Below are 9,601 nucleotides of genomic sequence, written 5' to 3' on the forward strand. Positions count from 1 at the left end.
GGACTTTAACACCCCACTTTCACCAATGGACAGATCATCCAAAATGAAAATAAATAAGGAAACACAAGCTTTAAATGATACATTAAACAAGATGGACTTAATTGATATTTATAGGACATTCCATCCAAAAACAACAGAATACACATTTTTCTCTAGTGCTCATGGAACATTGTCCAGGATAGAACATATCTTGGGTCACAAATCAAGCCTTGGTAAATTTAAGAAAATTGAAATTGTATCAAGTATCTCTTCTGACCACAACACTATGAGACTAGATATCAATTACAGAAAACGATATGTAAAAAATACAAACACATGGAGGCTAAACAATACACTACTTAATAATGAAGTGATCACTGAAGAAATCAAAGAGGAAGTAAAAAAGTACCTAGAAACAAATGACAATGGACACACGACGACCCAAAATCTATGGGATGCAGCAAAAGCAGTTCTAAGAGGGAAGTTTACAGCAATACAATCCTACCTTAAACAGGAGACATCTCGAATAAACAACCTAATCTTGCACCTAAAGCAATTAGAGAAAGAAGAACAAAAAAACCCCAAAGTTAGCAGAAGGAAAGAAATCATAAAAATCAGATCAGCAATAAATGACAAAGAAATGAAGGAAACGATAGCAAACATCCATAAAACTAAAAGCTGGTTCTTTGAGAAGATAAACAAAATTGATAAACCATTAGCCAGACTCATCAAGAAAAAAAGGGAGAAGACTCAAATCAATACAATTAGAAATGAAAAAGGAGAAGTAACAACTGACACTGCAGAAATACAAAAGATCATGAGAGATTACTACAAGCAACTCTATGCCAATAAAATGGACAACCTGGAAGAAATGGACAAATTCTTAGAAATGCACAACCTGCCAAGACTGAATCAGGAAGAAATAGAAAATATAAACAGACCAATCACAAGCACTGAAATTGAAACTGTGATAAAAAATCTTCCAACAGGGCTTCCCTGGTGGCGCAGTGCTTGAGAGTCTGCGTGCCGATGCAGGGGACACGTGTTCATGCCCCAGTCTGGGAAGATCCCACGTGCCATGGAGCGGCTGGGCCCATGAGCCATGGTCGCTGAGCCTGCGCGTCCGGAGCCTGTGCTCCACAATGGGAGAGGCCACAACAGTGAGAGGCACGCGTACCGCAAAAAAAAAAAAAAAAAATCTTCCAACAAACAAAAGCCCAGGACCAGATGGCTTCACAGGCGAATTCTATCAAATATTTAGAAAAGAGCTAACACCTATCCTTCTCAAACTCTTCCAAAATATAGCAGAGGGAGGAACACTCCCAAACTCATTCTACGAGGCCACCATCACCCTGATACCAAAACCAGACAAGGATGTCACAAAGAAAGAAAACTACAGGCCAATATCACTGATGAACATAGATGCAAATATCCTCAACAAAATACTAGCAAACAGAATCCAACAGCACATTAAACGGATCATACACCATGGTCAACTAGGGTATATTCCAGGAATGCAAGGATTCTTCAGTATATGCAAATCAATCAACGTGATACACCATATTAACAAATTGAAGGAGAAAAACCATATGATCATCTCAATAGATGCTCAGAAAGCTTTCGACAAAATTCAACACCCATTTATGATAAAAACCCTGCAGAAAGTAGGCATAGAGGGAACTTTCCTCAACATAATAAAGGCCATATATGACAAACCCACAGCCAACATCATCCTCAATGGTGACAAACTGAAAGCATTTCCACTAAGATCAGGAACAAGACAAGGTTGCCCACTCTCACCACTCTTATTCAACATAGTTTTGGAAGTTTTAGCCACAGCAATCAGAGAAGAAAAGGAAATAAAAGGAATCCAAATCGGAAAAGAAGAAGTAAAGCTGTCACTGTTTGCAGATGACATGATACTATACATAGAGAATCCTAAAGATGCTACCCGAAAACTACTAGAGCTAATCAATGAATTTGGTAAAGTAGCAGGATACAAAATTAATGCACAGAAATCTCTGGCATTCCTATACACTAATAATGAAAAATCTGAAAGTGAAATCAAGAAAACACTCCCATTTACCATTGCAACAAAAAGAATGAAATATCTAGGAATAAACCTACCTAAGGAGACAAAACACCTGTATGCAGAAAATTATAAGACACTGATGAAAGAAATTAAAGATGGTACAAATAGATGGAGAGATATACCATGTTCTTGGATTGGAAGAATCAACATTGTGAAAATGACTCTACTACCCAAAGCAATCTACAGATTCAATGCAATCTCTATCAAACTACCACTGGCATTTTTCACAGAACTAGAACAAAAAATTTCACAATTTGTATGGAAACACCAAAGACCCCGAATAGCCAAAGCAATCCTGAGAACGAAAAATGGAGCTGGAGGAATCAGGCTCCCTGACTTCAGACTACATTACAAACCTACAGTAATCAAGACAGTATGGTACTGGCACAAAAACAGATAGATCAATGGAACAGGATAGAAAGCCCAGAGATAAACCCACGCACATATGGTCACCTTATCTTTGATAAAGGAGGCAGGAATGTACAGTGGAGAAAGGACAGCCTCTTCAATAAGTGGTGCTGGGAAAACTGGACTGGTACATGTAAAATTATGAGATTAGATCACTCCCTAACACCATACACACAAAAAAAAGCTCAAAATGGATTAAAGACCTAAATGTAAGGCCAGAAACTATCAAACTCTTAGAGGAAAACATAGGCAGAACACTCTATGACATAAATCACAGCTAGATACTTTTGTACCCACCTCCTAGGAAAATGGAAATAAAAACAAAAATAAACAAATAGCACCTAATGAAACTTCAAAGCTTTTGCACAGCAAAGGAAACCATAAACAAGACCAAAAGACAATCCTCAGAATGGGAGAAAATATTTGCAAGTGAAGCAACTGACAAAGGATTAATCTCCAAAATTTATAAGCAGCTCATGCAGCTCAATAACAAAAAAACAAACAACCCAATCCAAAAATGGGCAGAAGACCTAAATAGACATTTCTCCAAAGAAGATATACAGACTGCCAACAAACACATGAAAGAATGCTCAACATCATTAATCATTAGAGAAATGCAAATCAAAACTACAATGAGATACCATCTCACACCAGTCAGAATGGCCATCATCAGAAAATCTAGAAACAATAAATGCTGGAGAGGGTGTGGAGAAAAGGGAACACTCTTGCACTGTTGGTGGGAATGTAAATTGATACAGCCACTGTGGAGAACATTATGGAGGTTTCTTAAAAAACTACAAATAGAACTACCATATGACCCAGCAATCCCACTACTGGGCATATACCCTGAGGAAACCATAATTCAAAAAGAGTCATGTACCAAAATGTTCATTGCAGCCCTATATACAATAGCCCGGAGATGGAAACAACCTAAGTGTCCATCATCGGATGAATGGATAAAGAAGATGAGGCACATATATACAATGGAATATTACTCAGCCGTAAAAAGAAACGAAATTGAGCTATTTGTAATGAGGTGGATAGACTTAGAGTCTGTCATACAGAGTGAAGTAAGTCAGAAAGAGAAAGACAACTACCTTATGTTAAGACATATATATGGAATTTAAGGAAAAAAATGTCATGAAGAACCTAGGGTTATGACAGGAATAAAGACACAGACCTACTAGAGAATGGACTTGAGGATATGGGGAGGGGGAAGGGTAAGCTGTGACAAAGCGAGAGAGAGGCATGGACATATATACACTACCAAACGTAAAATAGATAGCTAGTGGGAAGCAGCCGCATAGCACAGGGAGATCAGCTTGGTGCTTTGTGACCACCTGGATGGGTGGGATAGGGAGGGTGGGAGGGAGGGAGAGCAAGAGGGAAGAGATATGGGAACATATGTATATGTATAACTGATTCACTTTGTAATAAAGCAGAAACTAACACACCATTGTAAAGCAATTATACTCCAATAAAGATGTAAAAAAAAAAAAAAAGAAAGAAAAGAAAGAGGCCTGAGGGTCTTCCGGCCCGCCCCACCCTCCTCATTTTGTTTTCAGGAAACAATGCTTCCCAAGCATTCCAGAGCAAAACTGTCCACAAGGTACCTGATCGTCCTCTCAGATATAGAGAAACAGAGGTAAGAAAAAGCAAGTTCCTCAAAACTAAGATCAGTAAAAATCTTTTAATAGATGTTTTCAATCTTAAGAAACCACCCTATTTCATACAAAAACTTACGGAAAGTACTTCAAACTTACAGGAAAATACTCTCATCTTTCTACACCATCAGATGGACCTGTCACCTTGAAATTGCTGAGATAAGTGCAATAACTCAAAGTACTTTTCATACAGTGAAAAAAGTCACACCATTCTCTGACAGTATATAAAACTATCTACACATTTTCGCAGAAAGGACTTTGCGTTAGCAAGTTACAAATATCAACTCCCCACCCACTGTTTTTGGACTAGACTGGATTGTTTTCAGATGAATTTCACTGTTGCGACCCGCCTCAACTCGCTAACCAACCGAAGAGCCCGTGGCGCCATTCTTTCTCCTCCTTTGTGCCTGCTGAATCTCCCAGGATTCTTGTTATATGATATTTTAAGTGTTCACAATGTTCTCACTGCTTTAAGCCAAATCTGTGTCACTTCCCAGCCTCAATGAGTAAAATACTACAAACTTTTACAGAAGAGGAGCTGGAAACAGCATTCCAAGTAGTCAGCAGGAGAACAGGAAGCGAGATGAAAACAATAAAAATAAAAGCAGGCGTCTGTGTCCTTCTTTAGGTCATGCTGCCGCCTCCTGCAAATCTAATTACTGCACATCCTCCTTCTTTTTCTACACCAGATGTCAAATAAAGCTGGACGTACTAGTACAGGTAGGCGAATGATGTTTAAAGTGCCTGGCTGCACGTGACATGGCCAGGACTGCTGAGATCCGTCTGGAGGGACAGCCCACTGTTGGCAAAAGTATGCAGAATTCTTCTGGCAACATCTCCATTACTCTGAGAAGCTCATAAATTAAAGCAGCTCTGGGGCAATTTAAACTTTGTTACCAATTCGGTCTCGCCTTCCACTGCGCGCTTTCTGTTTGGAGCTCTAAGATAAATGTGAGCTGCAGATGCAGCCGCTTCCGTTTCTTCCAGGCATACCTCCCTCCAATTTTCCCTTTACTCCCTGGGCTGTCGACAGTCTACCCTTGAGAAGAAAGAAGAAAAGGTGTGCAGGTCAGGAGAGATTATTTATTCTACAGGAAAGCCAAGTCTCAGTTCTCTGAGATAACTGGGGGTGAGAAGTTAGCTTCCTTTTAACTCTCAGGTTTGAGTTTCTTCCTTATCAACTTCCTCAGTTGTTTAGTTAACCAGGGGATAAAATTTGAATCTAACTCCCTACAACTGTTCCTGTATGTCCTTTTAAGTGGTAGCGCTACTAGTTAAGCATTGAACCGGACAAAACACAATATAGAAAGAAGAGTAGAAGCTGGATCTCTTGCCTCCAACCAGAGTAAGCCAGTGGTATCCATTCTCACCAGAAGGAAGTTAATAATCTGGGACAAGCACACTCACTTGGAATCCTACCATCCAAAGAGAAGGCACTGTGGGTAGCCAACTGTGGGAATTAGGCAAGGTATTTACTCTCTTACTATTCACGAGGCAACACATACTTACTGTACCTAAAGTCAGAAGATATTTGAAGAAAAAAAAAGTGTCACGTTGTATGAAGCCTGAAGTATTTATGGACTATTTATATTTAGTTAATGTAATTAGGAGGGAGTCTAAATGATTCAGTCAATTCTCAGTTATTCCTACTAATGGAGGTGATCAACACAGTGGAGAACCTAAAATGGCAGCCCGGTAGCATAACGATGGCTCCTAAGTCTACACTCTTTATTACTGGTATGTGGGTGCACAGAATATTCTTCAGATTTAATAGAATTCATCAATTCAAAGCAGTTGAGAATCTTAGCGGGTCATCCTGTCCAATCCTCTTCTTTTGCACCCAAGGGAAGTTTGGCTTAAAATGTTTAAGGGACCACTGTTGTTAACTGGAAGAGTCAGGTATCAGTGTGACCACTGCAATGGACATGGTGAAGTGGAGCCCTGTGGACTATATTTAAAAGAAGTCTTAAAAGCAACTGGTTGCTTCGGTTAGTGTCTTCCATCCCCGGCCCTATTCTTAGTTCACTTCCCAAAATACCAGTAACAAATACTAACTACTGAGACCCTCCTGGGTACAAGTCTCCAATGGATTCAGTACTCCAACGTACATAGGACTTAATGTCCTTTCATCTTTTCAGGGCTGTTGATTGATGTCTTCCTTGAGGAAGTAAGCAATTAGCAATTTTGATTTTAAAAAATGCGTCACTGAAATTTTGCTAGCCTGGAATAAGCAAAAGGCTTTTGTAGATCAATTATGCAAGAGGGAAAACATAGCAACTTAAAAATAAAATGTGAGCACAGCCTGGAAATAGAGACTTACGCGCATCGGCACAGACGCAGAAGACCTGTAGAGAATCTGTATCTTAAACATACGAGAATGTATCCTGTTCCAGGAGAATTCCAAAGGAGACTCCACAGCTTTGCACAACCTTCCCTGGCAGGGCATGTCAATGTTTACCCTCTCACCACCAGGAAAAACACCAATTTAAAACCTGCCTACTGCAGTTTAATAGGCCTAGTGGGGTTTTTTCTCATTTTGCCAAAATGAGGTTGGCAAAAACATAAACAGGGGATGTGATGCCTCACAAGTGTCACTCAGCATCGCAGAAGAAAAAACGGCCCAGGCCCCTACCTCTCCCTAATCCCAGCCCCTGCCCTGAAATATCTATGAAAATGTTTTTAAATGTTAAAAAAAAAAATGAAAATGAGAGAGTTAAGAGAAATCCTTGAGATGTTTGTGAAAGAAAACACTGCTGGAACAGAAGCCCTTACATTCCACAAGGAAACATCCTCATAAACCCAGCTGAGAAATGAGCCCACTTTTAAAACGGCACAACCAGGAGCTGGGATAATTACAACAGAAACACTTTATTTCAAATCATGAAAAGAGTTACACTTGATCTTCTTGTTAGCAGGGGCTGTGCAGACAGCAACATTAACTGTGAAATGTAAGGGCAGATAACAGCTGATTTGAAAGGGGATTGTGTAAATCTAGTTAAAGAGCAACTTTAGAAGATTATTTTCAATTACTGAGATAGCATCATGATTCTCAGGAAAAAAAAATGGAAAGGTTTGTTCTTTACACCACATACAGTGTATGGAATCTAACAAAACCGCCTGCTTTCAAGCAATAATCTCAGCCAGCAGCTAATATGCCTTACCTCCACTTTACCCTCCCCTTCTTCAAGTCATTTTCAATTATTTCCAGCACTCACTCAGCTCTGTGAACAAAACGTCATTTCAACCAGAGAAACAGCTTTAAAAAATCCCCTTCAGGATAATTACTAAAAGCTTTTAGATTTCCGAGTGCCAACTATACATAACCTGGGAGACCTCTAAACTAGGGCCAGGATCAGGCAGAAAAAGCATGCCTGTTGGGTTGATGAAGTAGCATTTGCTTCACCTGTCAGAACATTTAACCGAGCATACCTGGGCCTCGGCACCCCCCCTCCACTGTCACTTCGCCTCAGCTCATACAGAGGAACACGCACAGATTCACACGCCGACCAAAATGCAAGAAGCCATATCTCTAGCTACCTGAGATAACCCTGTCAAGTGAAATCCCCACTTGTCATTTTCTTTAACATGGCTTGTGTAGAGGGTGCTAACGATTTACTTAGAAAAAAAAAAAAAAGAAAACGTAAATAGGCAACAAAGAACCTAGTGTAAAGGAGAAATGTCAAACCAGGAAGCAGAAAGCCCTGTACCTTCTTGACTCTGTCATAGACAAGCTATGTGACACTCCAAGCCTCATCTCCCCGTTCTTGCACTTGCCATGTGTCCCCAGTGCTCCAGCCGCTTCACACTACTCTCCCTGGACATAACTGTGCTCTGCTGGGCCTCTGCGTCTCCCTTTTGAATGACCTTCTCTCCCTGGAGAACCGCTTTGGAGCCCAGCTTAATTCTCACCTCTGTGAATGGTACCCCCGCTCCCTGGCCACAAGGGACGGCACCTCGCTGTAGGCGCCTCTAATACTACCTGCATCATTATGGCTACGACACAGGATTAGTTATCTATGCCGGCCCACTTCCTTCGGTAGCCTCCGTGCTCCTCGGGGCAGGGATCATCTCACCTCCGCACATTCAGAACTGTCGGAACACGAGAGAACGTGCAGTAAAAGTTTGTGAAATAAAGAATGGATCGATGAAGGAATGAATAATGAACTGACGTTACCAAATTTCCGTTTCATCACCTTTAAAGAAGGGATAATAATCGTTACCCAGTTCATTCAGAAGTCACGATGGTCAAAAGATGAGATGGTGCTTTGCACGTTGTTAGGTGCTGTACAAATGTACGTAATAATGATGATAAAGATGGTAATATTCAAACAAACACCACAGTGTACAAATACAGTGTATCTTTACATACAGTAAAAAAAAAAAAAAAGTTATTATTCCCCATACCTACCACATGCCTACACTCAACTTCAATATTCTTTTCTCAGGGAGAGAAATTTAAACTTTAGCAAAAGAGGACACTTCACTGTCCCAAAAAAAAATGTCCTCCTGACACTAAAACTAAATATCTAAAAGTCAGAGAATCATTAAAGTCTCTTTACATGTGCTTCTCCTTGCATTAATTAACCACAGTTTTCTGCACGGATGTGTGACTAGATTCCACTCTGTGACGGCCACTGAATACTACAGATTGCACCCGCATGCTGTCACCTCAAATGCAAAACCGCAAACGGAACTGAAGGATCTTGGGAGGGAACAACAGCAGAATGACGATCTCACACTTCAGCTGTAGGTAACTGAGGTCTATATGCTGAATGTTTCTCTTCAAATACCTCTGTTCTTCCTAACCAAAATACTCTCTTGTCACAAAAAGAGAAGGAATTCTCTCACTTGATTAAGACCGCTGCTGTAACAGTAAGAAATCCTAAAGCTGTTCCATTAGCTTGAGGAAGCACAGTGTCCTCTCCTCACTCAAGCCAAAGCACCATGTCCCCTGCGGGCCTGGGACAATGGGGCATTGTCACTGCTATAGCTCAGTTGTAGAAGGATCCGCTTTGGTACACTGATGCCTCAAAACCCATACGCTCACAACTGTTCCCTTACTTATATGTCATGATTATTTTACGGTGAGAAAAGACTCTAAAACGACATTCATGTCCCAACGTTCCCCTCGCTCAGAAGAACTAAACACATGTAGTTTCTGAACGTGTAGACATATTCAAGGTCAAGCTATGACCAGTCAAAATCCTGCAAAAGAGCCAAACGAACCTGATCGTTGGCTAGACGGCTGGGAACGGAAAGTCCTCACTCTAAGGATGAAAAAGCCTACCCCGGCTGAAAGCGATCATAAGCGAATTGGCCCATCAGCTGCCCAGCCACAGCTGTATCCCCCGCTCTGCTCACCCAAAGAGATTCATGCTCTCCTGGTGCCAAAATAAATGTCTCTCTTAAAAAAAAATTGCCCAAATGAAAATAACTCTCTAATCTGCATCCTTTCAAT

Source organism: Monodon monoceros, unplaced genomic scaffold, assembly GCF_005190385.1.
Source record: "Monodon monoceros isolate NGI ecotype Baffin Bay Population unplaced genomic scaffold, NGI_Narwhal_1 Super_Scaffold_8, whole genome shotgun sequence".
In the NCBI taxonomy this organism is placed as follows: Eukaryota; Metazoa; Chordata; class Mammalia; order Artiodactyla; family Monodontidae; genus Monodon; species Monodon monoceros.